The 15,610-nt window shown below is 46.1% G+C and overlaps 1 protein-coding gene across 4 annotated transcripts in view; it reads right to left on the bottom strand.

Moving 5' to 3' along the window:
- PDE10A (phosphodiesterase 10A) overlaps positions 1-15,610 on the bottom strand; it is a 587,662-nt gene that overhangs the window by 349,205 nt on the left and 222,847 nt on the right. Inside the window, exon 1 of one of the 4 annotated variants that reach the window (XM_032407505.1) lies at positions 11,513-15,070. The exons of the other annotated variants lie outside the window; for them this stretch is intronic. The gene's annotated coding sequence lies outside the window, so the exon portion shown is untranslated. Of the gene's footprint in view, positions 1-11,512; positions 15,071-15,610 lie in introns of those variants that run through there. 4 annotated transcript variants of the gene reach the window in all.

Raw genomic sequence — 15,610 nt, 5'->3', positions numbered from 1 at the left:
ATGTCCCTTATCATTATGAAGTATTTTCAGACAGCTTTACCAAAGCACAATCGGCGTATCAGCGGTTCGCGTCTAACCAGAGCACGCGGACAGATTCTGACACATGTAGACACCATGAAACCGTCACCAGCATATTTTGAGCAATTACAGTTGAATGGAAAAAAAAAAACAACCCAAATACAAAAGCAAAAGGAGTCAGATGCCTCGTGTCTGAGTCTCAGTTTCTGTCCTCTCCCCGCCCAGCACGGGACCACCTGCTTCGCGTGCCCCTCACGACCGAGTCAAGCAGGCTCTAAGTGGAGGGACCTGACGATTTCCTACTCAGGCAACCCAGTCTGCCTGGAGCCTGCCGGACGGAGCGCCATCAATCAGCCGGGCCTGGCTGCCGTGGGGGGAGCTCCCGGGGTGCGGGCAGTCCCCGGCTTGCCACTCCTGAGCCCCTGGCTGCCAGTCCTGTGAGTCAGATCTCCCGCGCCTTTCAGACTACGGGATGCTCTGACAGCATCTGGGTCCAAAACACAGAACCCAGGTTTCTTCCTAAAATAAGAGGACTAGATAGTGATTGAAAATCAACCATGAACACTGCAGATAAAGTAAATTAAAGGTCGGTGGGAGGTGTAGCTCACCACGAAATCCGGAGCAGGTGGGGGGCGACAATACCTCTCTACTCTGACCCACAGAGCCTGAATGGTGGCCAGGTGTTGGGGTTCAGGCATTGACAGGCCTGTTGTCAGAACGGGGGAAACAGGAATGGAATCGCTAAGGGGTCTTTGTGGTCCTTGAGAGAAATCCATGAACTCTCCCATTAATGAAATGGGAGTCCCTGTGACTAGCTGGATGCAGCCCAGCATCTAAAGCTGGGGGGCAGTTATCGTTCTGCAAACAAAGCGATGGCCGGTTGTGAACCCACCAAGAATGTGTGTGTGTGTTGTGTGTGTGTAAACACAAGTGGTGTCGCTCAGGGGCTCCCGTGACTCCCCCAGGCAGCAACTTGGCAAGAAGAAGGTCCAAGACGGGTTTTTCTTCCCATCCCGCAGAGCTCTGACCACGGTCTGACCCAGAACTGTGAGCGCCGAGCAGAGCAGGACGGCTGGAGGAGAGTGGTGGCTCCTCGTGGGGGAGGCTGGCGGCCCAGGCAGGGGGGCTGAGAGAGGACGGCCGGAGCCGAGCGGCCCCTCGGTGAGCCCGCGGGCAGGGAGCAGCTGACCCTCGTGTGGTCTCCGGGACTGTGCCCTTATTCATACTCAAAACTGGCAAGGTTTAGGGACATACAGATTACTAAAGGTTTCGAGATAAGCAACCATATTTTTATACAGATGAAAATTAGGATTTAAAAGTTTTTTTTTTTTAAACATTTTATTTATTTATTTGACAGAGAGAGAGAGAGCACAAGTAGGCAGAGCGGCAGGCAGAGGGAGAGGGAGAAGCAGGCTCCCCGTGGAGCAGGAAGCCTGACGTGGGGCTCCATCCCAGGACCCTGGGATCACGACCTGAGCCGAAGTCAGACGCTTAACCGACTGAGCCACCCAGGCGCCCCGGATTTAAAAGTTTTAAATAAGATTGAAAACATCCATCCTGGAACCACACTGTGCCCCTGCCCTCAGCTCAGAGCCTGCATGTGCGTCAGACGAGCATCATCTAAATTTGAGCCAGTGTCGTATCTAGACGTTTTCCCCTCCCAATCTACCGTTCAGCAGATTCCAGGAATGTTGTGTCTTGGGCCACTGAAAAGGCCAAGTTTCCTTGAAGGAGAAGGAACCTGTAGGAAAGTAATAGATTCCATGAGTGTGCAAGGGAGAAGCAGGGGAGGGAGGAGCAGCGGAGAGAGGACACACACGCACACACACAGGTGTGCACGCTAAGCCTCTTCCGCGTGTGAGGAGCTGGGTAACATGGGAGACTAGTTGGATGAATCAAGGCCCAGGGAAAAAGACGGCGATATAAACCTGCCTGACAGAGCGTGAGGATGATGAAATCCTTCTCAACAGTGGGGAGCCTCCTTCCTCTGGCGGCTGTGCACTGTGTTTGGGAAGGTGGGGGCCTCCGTCCTAATTTCCCAGCCATCCATGTCTTCCACTGGGGCTCCACACAGTTACCACTGCAAATTGCTTTCTTCCCGAGCTGTATTGTATTCTAGCAGAGCAGGTAGTTTCCCTTTCTTCTGTACACGGGGACTGGGATCGAATGTAACAGTAAATGCAGGCCCATTTACCTGGAAGTCCTCCTTAGAGCCTGGACCGCAGAGCTGCATCGCACGCCGAGGACAGACGATGGGGACAGAAGCCTCACGGAAAGACCACTGAGTCACTCTGTCATCCAGACTCGGAAAGCCCAGACAAGAGCCTTGCATCCCCGCCCGAGTTCTGTAGACACCGAGTCAGGGAGTCCTTCTGACATTTGGGGCCTGGCTTGTAAGTTTCCACAACTGTGAAATTCACAGATTACTTAGGACTGATTTGGTTTGTGAAATTCACAGTAGGGACTGCTTTATATAGCAGCTCCTTCCCTTTTTTACTCTCTGAATCTGCTCTTGCATATTGTAGGGCAAGGTGGACAGGGTGCTTCAGTGGGGGCACAAGCCCCCTGGACTCCCAGGGACTTGGGTTCTGAGGTGGAGTGAGCACCTGACCTTTTATGAGGAAGGTGGAGGCGATGCTATGGTTTGTTACAAGCAGGTTTCAGAGGAGTAGGCCTGAGAACGAGATAATGGGTTTGGAGACCAGTACGTTAGTGACTTGTGAGAACAGCTGTATGGGGAGGGGGCAAGCCCGTCTGAGAGGAGTGGACACAACATGGCGACATTTGCAGGGAGATGCAGAGCAGAGGAGCCTGGATGGTGGCCTGCACGGAGAGCACGCAAAGGAGGTTCTCCTTAGGCTGATGGAGCCCCAGCCCAGCTTTAATACTGGGGGCAGGAGCTGATGGTGAAGGGGACTCATGTTCACGGACAAGACCACCGAGGACTTGGAGCCTGGCCACAGTGTGACGGGACTGCTGGAAGGATTAAGAATGGTAAGCCCTGGGGAAGGATGGGAGAGTGGCTTTCCTTTGCATTTAGGAAAAACGAAGAGATGGGTGAAGACAAGAGGATTCTGTCCTGAAGAAACTAAGAGAGAGCAGGCGCTCAAGATGGTTTTGAATGTCTGAGCGAAATGAGTGTCTGTGAACCAAAGTCTTTTTCATGACTATACCTCACTTAAATTTTTTTTAAATTGTGGTAAATGTACAAAACATAACATTTGCAATTTCAACCATTTTAAAGGGTTTGTTTCTATGGCATTAAGCACATTGGCCTCATTGTGCAGACATCATCACTATCCATCTCCAAAACGCTTTTCATATTCTCACACTGAACCTCTGTGCCCATGAAACACTGACCCCCACATGTCCTCCCCACAGCCTGTGGAAACCACCATTCTACTTTCTGTTTCTACAAGTTTGCCTACTGCAGGAATTTCATATAAATGGAATCATGCAATATTCCATTGTCCTTCTGTGACTGGCTTCTTTCACTTAACAAAATGTCCAGGGTTCATCCATGTGCCAGAATCTCCTTCCTTTGCAAGGCTGAATAGTATTCCATTGTACGGAGAGACCTCAATTTGTTTTTCCATCTGTCAGTGGACCCTTGGCTTGCTCTCACCTTTTGGCTTTGTGAATAACACTGCTGTGAACATGCGTGTGCAACTATCTCTTCCAACTCCCACGTTCACATCTTTTGGGTGTATATCCTGAAGCAGAATTGCTGGATCAGATGATAATTCCATGTTTAAGTTTCCACGCTGTTTCCCACCAACTACTGCACCACCTTACATCCCCATCAGCAAAGCAGTGTTCTAATTTTTCCACATCTCAACAACACTGGTTATTTTATTTCTTCCACTTAAAAAAATGATAACCATCCCAATGGGTGTGAAGTGGTATCTCAGTGTGGTTTTGCTTTGTGTTTCCCGAATGCTTAGTGATTGTTGAGCTCATTGCACGTGCTCATTGCACATGTGTCTGCCTTCTTTGGAGGGACGTCTATTCAAGTCCTTTGTCCATTTCTCAATTGGGTTGTTGGTGTTTTGCCGGTGAGTTGTAGGAATTCTTTATATACACTGGATATTGATCCCTTATCCAATACATGATCTGCAAATATTCTCTCCCGTTCCATGAGTTGCCTTTTCACTCTGTTAATTGTGTCCTTTGATGCACACACATTTTTGATTTTGATGAAGGTCAGTGTATCTCTTCTTTCTTTTGTTGCCCATGCTTTAGGTGTCATACCTAAGAAATACTCAGCAGATACAAGGTCATAAAGCTTTCCCCTGACATTTTCTCTTAGGAACTTTATAGCTTTAGTTCTTACATTTAGGTTTTTGGTCAACTTTGAGTTAATTCTTTTAAAGTTGTGAAACATAGCATGGATTTATTTGTTATCCCTGCACAGGGACACGTTAGTCCCCTCTGTACAGTTGCAGTTTTAGGGTACACCTGCCCAAACGAGGGTTGAAACAGTCTCTGGAGAAAATACATTACCATAAGCATATGAAAATAAAACTGTTTACAACACACTTATAATAAGTGTTCTCAATTTCGGGCATTCATTTACTTATCCTGGACCCACCAGATGTGCTGTTATTATTTAAGCATTTGTCTGCCGCCTGCATGCCCCGTGAAGCCTTTCCTTAAGGTTCTGACCCTGACTCTCACACAATTCTCTCCATGTTGGCTGATGTCTTTCCCACTCTCAGTGCCGAGCCAGTGGGAGCCCAGCAAGACTTTTAGGTCCTCTTGTCAATTTTTCACAATCTGTAGATGGATGCTGTGATGTGGACATATTTCAAAGAGTTTGGATATTGATTTAAAACAAGGGGGATTGGGGCGCCTGGGTGGCTCAGTCATTAAGCGTCTGCCTTCGGCTCAGGTCATGATCCCAGCGTCCCGGGATCGAGCCCCGCATTGGGCTCCCTGCTCCGCGGGAAGCCTGCTTCTCCCTCTCCCACTCCCCCTGCTTGTGTTCCCTCTCTCGCTGTGTCTCTCTCTGTCAAATAAATAAATTAAATAAATAAATAAATAAATAAAACAAGGGGGATTGGTTTGAAAACCTGTACATGGAGATTCTAGATGCCCAGATACTTTCTCCCACCCCCTGAAGAAACAAAGGGTTAATTCTTTGGAGAAACTAAACCAGGGAGTCTCTGGACTCAGACACACTGTGAAGGGATGAGGCTCCGGATGAGCAAGAACACCATAGAGTCAGCAGATCAGATTTCGAGGTGCCCCTACCACTGCCCCCACCCCTTCCTCCCATCCTGCTCCCAGAACACCTGCTTCTAGGCATACACCCTCCCCTACCCCTGCCCCTGACAAGAAGCAGGAGGGCTTTACCCTGGAGAGACTGAACTCTACCAAAGAAAAGACCTACAGGTACTGACATTTGGGAGGGGGGGTCTCCCTATGCAATCACACTCTATCAAGTTCAACTGGCAACAATCCCTGACCAGAGTTTCCAATGCCTTCCCCAGCTTCCAACCTGCTTTCTCATGCCTCACACTTAAATAAGAAAGGGTGGTGAACGATACACGAACATACTTGGGGAAGGCTTCCAACAAGGAAAATAGGCTAAAATAATACACAGCTAAAAGAACCTGGGATAGGGGCACCTGGGTGGCTCAGTCAGTTAAGCATCTGCTTTTATTTATTTATTTATTTTAAAGATTTTATTTATTTGACAGAGAGAGAGAGAGAATACAAGTAGGGGGAGCGGGAGAGGGAGAAGCAGGCCGTCGCAGAGCACGGAGCCCAACGCAGGGCTCGATCCCAGGACCCCAGGATCATGACCTGAGCAGAAGGGAGATGCCTAATGACTGAGCCACCCAGGTGCCCCTGCTTTTAGCTCAGGTAATGATCTCAGGGTCCTGGGATTGAGCCCTACATCAGGTTCTCTGTTCAGTGAGGAGTCTGCTTCTCCCTCTCACTCTCCTCTGTGCTCTCTCTCTCTCTCCCTCTCAAATAAATATTAATAAATAAATTCTTTTTTTAAAAAAAAGAACATGGGATAGAGACCATACAGGGAGGGAAAATATTCTTAACATTGTAGTATTCTCAGAAAGAGAAGAAAAGATACTGCATTCATGGTAAAAAGAATGCTATAAAAGGAACAACTGGAGAACAGTAAAGAGTTTATAGGAATTAAAATAAAATATTAAAAATTATAAAAGTCAACAGGGAGTTTGAAGAATAAAATTGAAAAAAAATCTCCCAGAAAGTAGAACAAAAATACAAATATATCAAAAGGAGAGAAAAGATAAGAAAATATGAAGATTAATTTAGCATAGAATTAAAAAGTAGCTGAATTAAGAAATTATCAAAGAAATAATACAGAAAAATATCTCAGAACTGAAACATATAAATCTGCATGCTGAGTGACCCACCACGTCTGGGACAATGAATTTAAAGAGACCAAGGCACATCACTATGAAATATATATTATCAGCGAGGATCCAGAAAAGAGCCCAAGAGTTCCCGGAGAAGAAATGAGGTCACGAACAAAGCAAAGACAACAAGAGAGCTTCATCAGACACTAGAAGATAGCAGAGTGGAGTGTCCAAAATTCAGATGAAAAATGATTTTCAACCTGGAATTCTGTATTCATTGCAAATATTATGGAGGGAGGAACAAAGATATTTTTAGACAAACACAATCTCAAGACATGGACCTCCCAGGTGCCCTTTGCCAGGAAGCTACTAGGCTGTGCTCTGCCGAAATGAAGGAGTAAACCAGGAAAAAGTGAAGCATGAGACAGTGGGGGCCGTGAAGGGATGTCCCGGAAGGACGGTGATAGGACCCAGGACATCAAGCACACAGCAGTGCAGCCCGTCCAGGAGGACCAGAGCTGAGCATGGTGGGACAGAGGGCTCAGATGGAGAAGACGTGGGTGGAGCTGACAGACTGCTTTCAAACACATTTTGGATAAATTTGGAAACCGTGTTGTCAGCTCTGGGACAGATCTGTTAGGGCATCTGGTGCAAAAATGTAAGAGAGAGCCAAAAAACGAAGGTACAACTAAGGTATAAGCACATGATAAAATAAGACTAATATTAATTGCAGGGAAAATAAAAGTTGTACAAGGGAAAAAAGAAGTGGAATCCAGATACCCTATTTGGCTCAGGACCAAATAACACAAATGGCAGTGTTTCCCCTGATAACGGTGATCGCAACACGCTGAGCTGGCAGGGCATGCAGAGCGTGTGAATGGCAGCAACATCAGCCCCCAGCTCCGTAACAGGAACTCAGTGGATGATGTCTAAACAAAGAAATCATCAGGAAATAGCAGTATGTTATTTAGTAAAAGGGAAATAAGTAGCTAAAAAGCAGAAATAAGAAGCTTGGAAATGGTCATTTCTTGGAAGCAAGACATTTGTTCTAAGAAATTCCGTTTTGTTTGATTTTTTTAAATGATAGTATACAGTTTGGGGTGATCTTTTGACTTATCTATACTTCTCAGAATTTCAATGTGCTTACATTCAGGGTCACTGCTAATTTATAAAATCCCCCATGTGTATGGTAAGAAAGGTGCCCCTTTGGGGCAGAGCAGCCCCAGGCCAGCAAGGGGCAGGATAGGGTGGATTTCAGCCCTATCTGCCACCTTACCAGGGGCAACTTACACAGAACACACTGGGGACCACACAGCAGCCCTGCTCTAAAAAGTATGCACTGCTATGAAAATAGTGTAAAGATACAAAAAGGCATAAAAGACCAAAAAAAAAGCCCCTATCTGAAATTCTCCTAAAATCAAGCCTCGTATCCTAAATGCCCTGTTATTTCTAAACTTCTTGTTTGAACGTGAATGCCAATAATAAACAATACACAATGACTGAAATTAACATCAATCAATTTAACACTCTGAGAAGTGCTCTAAAATAATATGGGATTTGGCTGACCTGGATAAACAGTCATCCTCACGAAGGAAGGCCTGGCTAGGCATTTTAGGTGGTTTTTAGATCACTGAACCAATGACTGGATGTGATTGCTAAGATGTCAGGCATTGTCGTGGATGAGTAAAATGTAAGTCAAGTCTCAAGAATTGGAAGACGGTCCCAACCGCCATCTTCTCTGGCTGGGCCATTTACGTAGTAGTGTTCTTAGTTCCAGGGTCTACGGAGGTCACTGACTGTGCTCACCCACTGTCTTGGAAAGGGCAAAGAAACCACCCAGAACGTATGTATGGTTGTCTGTAAATAGTCTTAGAAATTAAGAATGTCATACAAAACAGTAATATCTTAGATTTTTTTTCAAAGTAGAGGGTTAAAAAGAGTTAAATGGACAGAGATTGACCGGATGGAAAGAAGGACTCTCGAATTCCAATAGAGCTATTTAGAGATAACATGTGTATCGCCTTGCGCAGTTGGGATGAGAACCCGGCCCCTGTGGAGCAGGCCAGGAGGGCCAGGTTGAAGGGCTTTCTCTCTCTGACTGAGACTGGCTTCCAGTGTGAAGTGTTTTTGACTTACTGCCTTTCATCACTTCCCCTGAACCTTGAGCCAGGAAAGTACACTTCAAAAATATTTGATTTGGGTGTTCAGTAAGGAATGATTTCATCCCCAATCCAATCATTACTTCTTAACTTGAAAACACTTTTTATTTGCTTCAAGGTAAATGACACTTGGGGTATGAATGAAGACCCAGGAGAGTTTCCTCAGAAGAATGCTAGGCTTGAACTGTCCAACCGCCAGGAGAGAGAGCCCATTGTCATCCGGACTTCCCGTCCACGCTCTAAGTGCCCCTTAGATGCTCTGACATCATAAGTGCTTCCAGATTCCATCAGTGGTCCACAATGAATTGAAAAGCGATAGAATCCAGGTGCTTTTGCTGGTAAACAGTTACTGTGTAGGAAAAGTAAACAGAACAAGGATATTCATTGACTTCCCTGTGACATTCACTCACATCCGAGAGAGCTCTCTGCGCCTTTGGTTCCGGCAGGCAAGCTGTGCCCACTGCACACGCACTGGTTTGCACACATCACCCATCTCCTGTCATTGTGCCCTCTTCTTTTTAATTAACTCACTGATTATAATGTCTTAAATGGCATAAAGTGAAGACAGCCTATACAAAAGATGCCAATATATAAATTAAGGGAAGCTATGTCTCTAATAAAACTCCCAAAGAGCCTGGAAATTTCCTCTGAGAATTACTTCCTATACTCTTGCCTCAGCTAGCTATAAATCCTTGGTGCTGAAATGACACATTTCCTGGCCTTTCACTATTTTCTAGATCTAGGGGTTCCAAAGTAATTTCTTAGAGGAGCACTAAACCACAAATTTGTGTATGTGATCAGATACATTTTCCCCCCAAAGTTTTCAAGTGGTACGGAATTATTTACATGGTTATGCCAGATCATTTCAGCTGATTAATTTCATCTTGACATTAGATAAACTTCACGGAAATCTATTTCTGAGGCATGTCCAGTGCTGTCATATGAAGTAAACATGATGGGTTTCCTTTGCTATGTTCCCCATTATCAGTGGGAAGCAGAAGGTGGCTTTTCTTTAACCTAATGCTGCTCTGATTGCTTATAACTATGAAACTAGCATTAATATTAACTCCTATTCATCCCAGAACGATGCCAGGCAAGGTAAGACCCTTGTGAAGTCTAGTATATACAAAGTTCGGGGTCTCTACTTCTACTGAGCACCTCGAAAACGCAGAGCGAACAGCAGGCCGCACCTTCGCAGGTCCTGAGACATGGTCTCCTGATCTTACGAATCCTTTCATAAAACTTCTTCCAAAATAAATAAATATATTTTTTGCACCCAGAAGCTTACTTTGAACTGCATTTTTGTTTGAATTCAACATAATTCCTCTTGATTCAATATAACGCAAGTGTGAACACAGCCTGATTAGAGAACACAACCTCTGCTCTGGAGAATAAAGCGAATGATTAGCCCTCACCCCCAGACCTCTGGTTATCCCCAGTCCAGTGGGGGCCTGAGACCAACACACATTTAACCATTTCAAAGCCGGCGGCGAGAGCCGAGGTCCAGGTCCCAGGCAGCCAGCCCTGATTCAGAGGAGGTGAGTGTCCCCCGCCAAGGCTGTGGAACTCTGACCTGGGTTGCAATTATAATTCTGAGATCTACTCCAGAGAACCTCCAATTAATTCCTGTGTCTCCTGTGCCCACTTCTGCCCTTGCCTTCCCCCCTCACTTGTTTTCTTAGGAGACACGGGGGATGCTTGCTACCTGGTGTACAAAGATCTCTGTGTCCTTGAAATTTAAAATGTGACCTAGCCTACAAAAATAGGGAGGTTTCGTTGTCATTTTTCACTTGCACGTCCAGTTGCTCGCACCCAGTGCGGGGACTTGCTCCTCGCTCCGGATGGCAAGGACAGGAAGCAGTAATGGGACACCAGCTCTTTTCTGTCCCGCTCCAAAGCCCCCGAGGGGCCGCGTGAATTCTGAACCACGCAGGGCTCAAAGTAGAGTATATTTTGCTGCCATTGTTAACAATCCTATGCTTTAAATTCCATACTTTAGAAACAGCAGAGAGATGAATAACCCTTCGCCTTTTCCAGAGAAGTAAGGTAGGACATGAATTTTAACTATCTCATTTTGAGCTTTGTTTACAACATAAATGCTGTTTCTGATTAGCTGCCTCAAATTGGTTACTTAAACATTTTAAGCCAATTTTGAGGGTGTGGGAACAACCAAGGAATAAAATAAAGGTTTGATTATTTCTTTATTTTCCCTTGGAGGTCAGTCTATGAATTTTATTCAAATAATAGAATCTCTCTGTGAGATGCTGAAAAAAAAAAAAAAAGAAAGAAAAAAGAACTTTATTTCACTGAGGACTGCATGCATGCCACAAATTATGTAAGCGATTCCAGAGAAGGGCCATTCATGTTTTCCGGCACGTGCCGCAGTCTTCAAGGACAAGCATGGAGCTCGACAAAATTAAAATGAAAGCACTGTTGATTGTTAGTCAGCCACGACGGTAAGGGACCTTCGTCTGTGTGCCGACGGGGCTTCCCATCAGGAAGAGGAAGGCTGGGAAGCTGCCAGGTACTCATATGCAAAATCGGGGACTTTACTTAAAATTGCAAAATCACAATAAGGCAGTAAATATCACCTAGTCGAATCTCCCAGGGGCTCAGAATTCACATCTATAAAATGAGTTTATAAAATCTGTCCTGTTCTCAAGGCCGCTTTTGAGATGGAGTGTCACAGACATGAGGTACGGCAGGGGAAGGCGAGGGACAGACAGACGCACAGCCTGTGATCACTCCTGTTACCACCACTCCCATGGCAGTGGAGCCACAGTAGACAGCGAGACCACTGGAAAAGCCTGGCAAAAGCTCCGGCTTGCCATCTTGCCTTGGCTAGCGGGAGATTAGAAGCGCTCCTCTCTGAAGTCCTTGGGAGACCCTCAGAGTCCTAGCCTTTGCATACAAGTGCAATGTCAACGTTGCTTTTATCACGCTCAGCTGGTCCTCGTTGTTGTTCTAAGATATGTTTACAAGGGTAATTACCAGAAGTTTGCTCGTGTTTCCACACATGAGGTTGACTTGTACCACCAATAACCAAGAAGGAGAAATGCAGGTGCCGTCACAGGATGCAGGGTGGCCCGCTGTCGGGGGCTGCAGATCATCACACAGACAATACCGCATCGGCCGTCTTTCCCACCAAAGCAGATGCGGGTTCGCTCTCCAGGGACGCAGAGGACCAAGATGTGGGGGGCTATTCGTGAAAGAAGATTTCCTCGTGGTGAGTAATTTTCAGAATTCATGAGACTTGGCCGTCAGACGTGAGGACTCAGTTAGTGTCCCTGAAAGTATGCGGCTGTTTCTTGGCTCTTGTTCTTCGTAAAGTGGTTGTTGCCTTTTGGACTCACTAGAAAAATCAACCATTTTCACTTTTCACTTATCCCTTCTTGCTGCTGCATGACCCGAGGCCTCCCCGGCACCCACTGCCTTCTGTCCCCCTGCCCCCCTGACCCATGCTGCGGGAGTTGAGTTAGACCAGAACGATCCACTTTCTTCAGACGCATCCACTCATTGCTGAGAGAATAGTCTTAGAAATAACAGCTCTGTTTCTACTTGATCGAATACAGATGAGTATATAACATATGCATTACTGTGCACATGCAAGGCAGGGGAAGGGAGAGCCAAGGAGACACACAGCTGATAGGATAGATTCCTGGGGTTTCAAAGAGCAGAGATCACTCATCCCACCAGAACGGTCGCACTCGGCGACATCCCAGCTCTCGGAGGAAGAAAGGAAGGAAGAACACAGGGACTCCAGCCACTCTCTGTTCTCTGAAGCAATCACATAAACAAATTGAGAAATATTTTATGGAACTGTAAAACACTATCAGGTTAAGAAAAATCAACATTTTTCCCCCCCTGGGGAAAAGAATTCTCCTCCACGGTTAGATAGAAATCTTAAGAATTTTATATTAGTAATCAGCCTAGCTGGCCTTATAAGTGAGCAAAATAGAGGACTGCCCAGATGATGTAATTCAAGCAATGTCAGCAAAAACTCAAAGGGATGAACACGGGGCTGAGTATGAGGGGAAAGAGGGTGGGAGGAGGGTTGCAAACAGTCAGTGGTTCCAAGTTTGAATGAGATTCGGGCCAGTCACTTTTGCTGGTTCATTTGGAAGAGCCGGGGGGTTGGGAGGCCCTGTGGTCAGACCCCACCCAGTCCTGAGAATCAGCTTCTCTCTGCCTCCCACCATCAGGGTGTAGAGTAACACAGGAAGTCCCTTGCTGAGCTAAGCATGTAGTACAGTATTTTATAAGAGTTACCTACTAAAGGCAAACAAGCTGACATTTCCTTTTGGGGAAAAAATTCTCCACTTCACTTGTGACCCAACTGGAGATTATAGAGAAGCCCAAGTGTGTTCCAAACCAATAAAACAAAAAATAACCCCACGGGCAGATGGGCAAGTCTGGGGAGAATGAAATATAATGCACAATCGTGTGGATGGATAGTCCAAATGGAGAGGATTCTCCTGGAGGCACAGGAGGGGAGAGTGTCTGGAGGCATTTCTGTCCCTCCTTCCCTGCCCCCTACCCCAGCCTCGGAGCAGTCAGACTCCATGCTGTGTGCCCGGCCCCCGACAGGGAACATTCTCCCAGCTGTGATGACCTCACGCCAGACCCCACCGTGGAGGAGCCGAGGGCTGACTTCACACGGAGCCCAGGCCACACGAGCTCAGTGACTAACGCAGAGGGGAGTTCTTGGGAATTGACTTGACTTTCCTTCTCAGAATCACAGACTGCAGTTGTAGCCATATTGTGCTGAATCTTGTGGCATGGCTCTTACTCAGGAGCCCTCCCTGGAAGTCAGTGTGCAGGTCTTGTCAGAGAAACCAAAACCCGTGAATCACGTGGACCCAAGCTTGCTGAAGGCCAGGGGCCTTTCCAGGAACCCAGGGAATTTTTAAGAGACAATTCTAGCTGCCTATTTTCTCTTCCAACCTGTCCCTACAAGGGTTCAGGGTTTGGGAAGGACGGGAAGCTGACCCCACATTGACAGGCGGCCATGGGAGGGTCCCATGAGTGGGCCAACTCCCTGCCTACTTTCCTCAGGCTGAGGCCTTGGTGCTGCACCCAAGAACCCAAAATGTCTATGGAAATTTGGGGGGAAGCAGTAAGAGCAAGATGGTCAGAAGATCAAAAATCATAGAAGAAATGAATAAATCATTTGCTTTCTTGTCCAATCACTTGATTCACTGCAAGGAAAAGTCCTAGTATGTTTGTTTATATAATGAAACATAACTTGAATAATCCATGTTTCCAGAGAAAAATGAAGACTTTTTTTTTGTCCAGCTGCTTTTCATCTTAATGCTGCTGAAAAGACCCAAATTTAACGCTGCTTTGTGAGTTTGCAAAAAGGAAGAAGAGAAAGGGCTTTAAGTTTTTTTCGCAGACAGACAGCTAGGTCTTGGTCTTTAGCAGTAAACTAGTCAAAAATCCAGCGGTGCAAGGGACACCTCCCCGCCCCAACACCCGTACACTTTGTGTGATAGTGACGATGCAGGGCGGGCGGCAGGAATTCTGCGTGCCCACGATTTCTCCCCTGGCAGAGCGTCCGAAAGCCTGCGCGGAAGCTGGGGCTCTTTCCTGGTGTGTCCCCGCCAGAACCTAATCGGCACTCTCATTAGGTCAGCTCTTCTTTTATGCACCCTCACAGCAGCTTCTGGTGCGAAACAAGAAACGTGCAGATCAAGGCGCGGGAGAGGAGGACACCTACGTAAGTCCATTCCTAAGACTGCGGCCACCCCTCCCTCCGGGAGTGACACGTGGGTGCCTGGCACTGGCCCAAAACACAGACCGGCTTTTCTGCTTGCCAGAAATAATACACATTTTGAGAAATGGGACGGTTCGAAGACAAAGATCTGTTTGCAATTCCAACACGCCGGTTTTCACCGTGCAAAACCTGCCCCCAAGATAGTAACAGGATAATGCCTGGGAGCGCTGAAGGGTTGGGATGTTGCAATGATACCATTTTTAAGCAAAATGCACTTGTAAGCCACCCAGAGTGTAGGTAGGATACATGAGAGCATAAAATAGCCTGGATAACACAGCAGGGGATGGTGGTCTTGGCTTCAGACAGACTGTGTACCACAACCAAAGCCCCTGACGTCCTCACAGGAAATTTAAACCACTTCTCGGGCCAAAGAGAACACATCTCTAGGCCATGAGTTAGCCCCTGAGCCCTTCGTGTTTTCAGACTCTGCTTTCTCTATTAGCTAATTTATATTAGGTAAGAGTTATAGACATTTCATATAAAAGAACTGTCATTTGGGATGAAGCTGATTAGGGAGAGATTAGGAAAAAATGGATATATTTAAAGCAATGAAAATTCAATTTCAGTGAAATTAAATATCAACCTTCTTCAGATGGAAAATCCCAAAAATATAGCAGAGATATTTTCATCCTGATTTTATTCTCTTAACTTACACACATGAAAAGATAAAAGAAAACATCAGAATATTTGGATGAATTACTTGAAGTAATCTCAGATACGGAGAGTTGGAAATCTATCCTAAAAAATGATTAAATGGGAAGACATTTAAAGATAAATAAAGATAATAAAATAATAAACAATCACCACGTGTTTCTACCCTGGGGTGGGAGGTAGGAACAAATAGTTACCTAACTTGAGAGCTCAGACAGGTGACCAGGAGGCCCAACCACATGGATCCAAAGTCCCTGTGGACCACTATATTAATAAACCTTTGACTTAGATGTTTTAAAACCATATGCTCAGCAAGGCCTATAGTAGTGATTACTAGTAGTGATTACTTTAAAAAGGTGAGCCTTGGGGCACCTGGGGGGCTCAGTCAGTTAAGCGTCTGCCTTCAGCTCAGGTCATGATCCCAGGGTCCTGGGATCCAATCCTGCATTGGCTCCTTGCTCATCAGGGAGCCTGCTTCTCCCTCTCCCTCTGCCCCTCCCCCTGCTTGCGCTCTCTTGCTCTCAAATAAATAAATAAAATCTTTAAAAAGAAAAAGGTGAGCCTTTTAAAACAATTATGAAGGGTGGAGCAAGTATTGACTTGTAAGTCATTGTAAGTCCTCTTATCTGTTCTCAAATAACCATACCTGCTGTGGACCTTTA

This window comes from Phoca vitulina, unplaced genomic scaffold (assembly GCF_004348235.1).
Source record: "Phoca vitulina isolate PV1807 unplaced genomic scaffold, GSC_HSeal_1.0 scaffold9, whole genome shotgun sequence".
In the NCBI taxonomy this organism is placed as follows: domain Eukaryota; kingdom Metazoa; phylum Chordata; class Mammalia; order Carnivora; family Phocidae; genus Phoca; species Phoca vitulina.
This window is presented reverse-complemented; position numbering and strand designations above follow the sequence as displayed.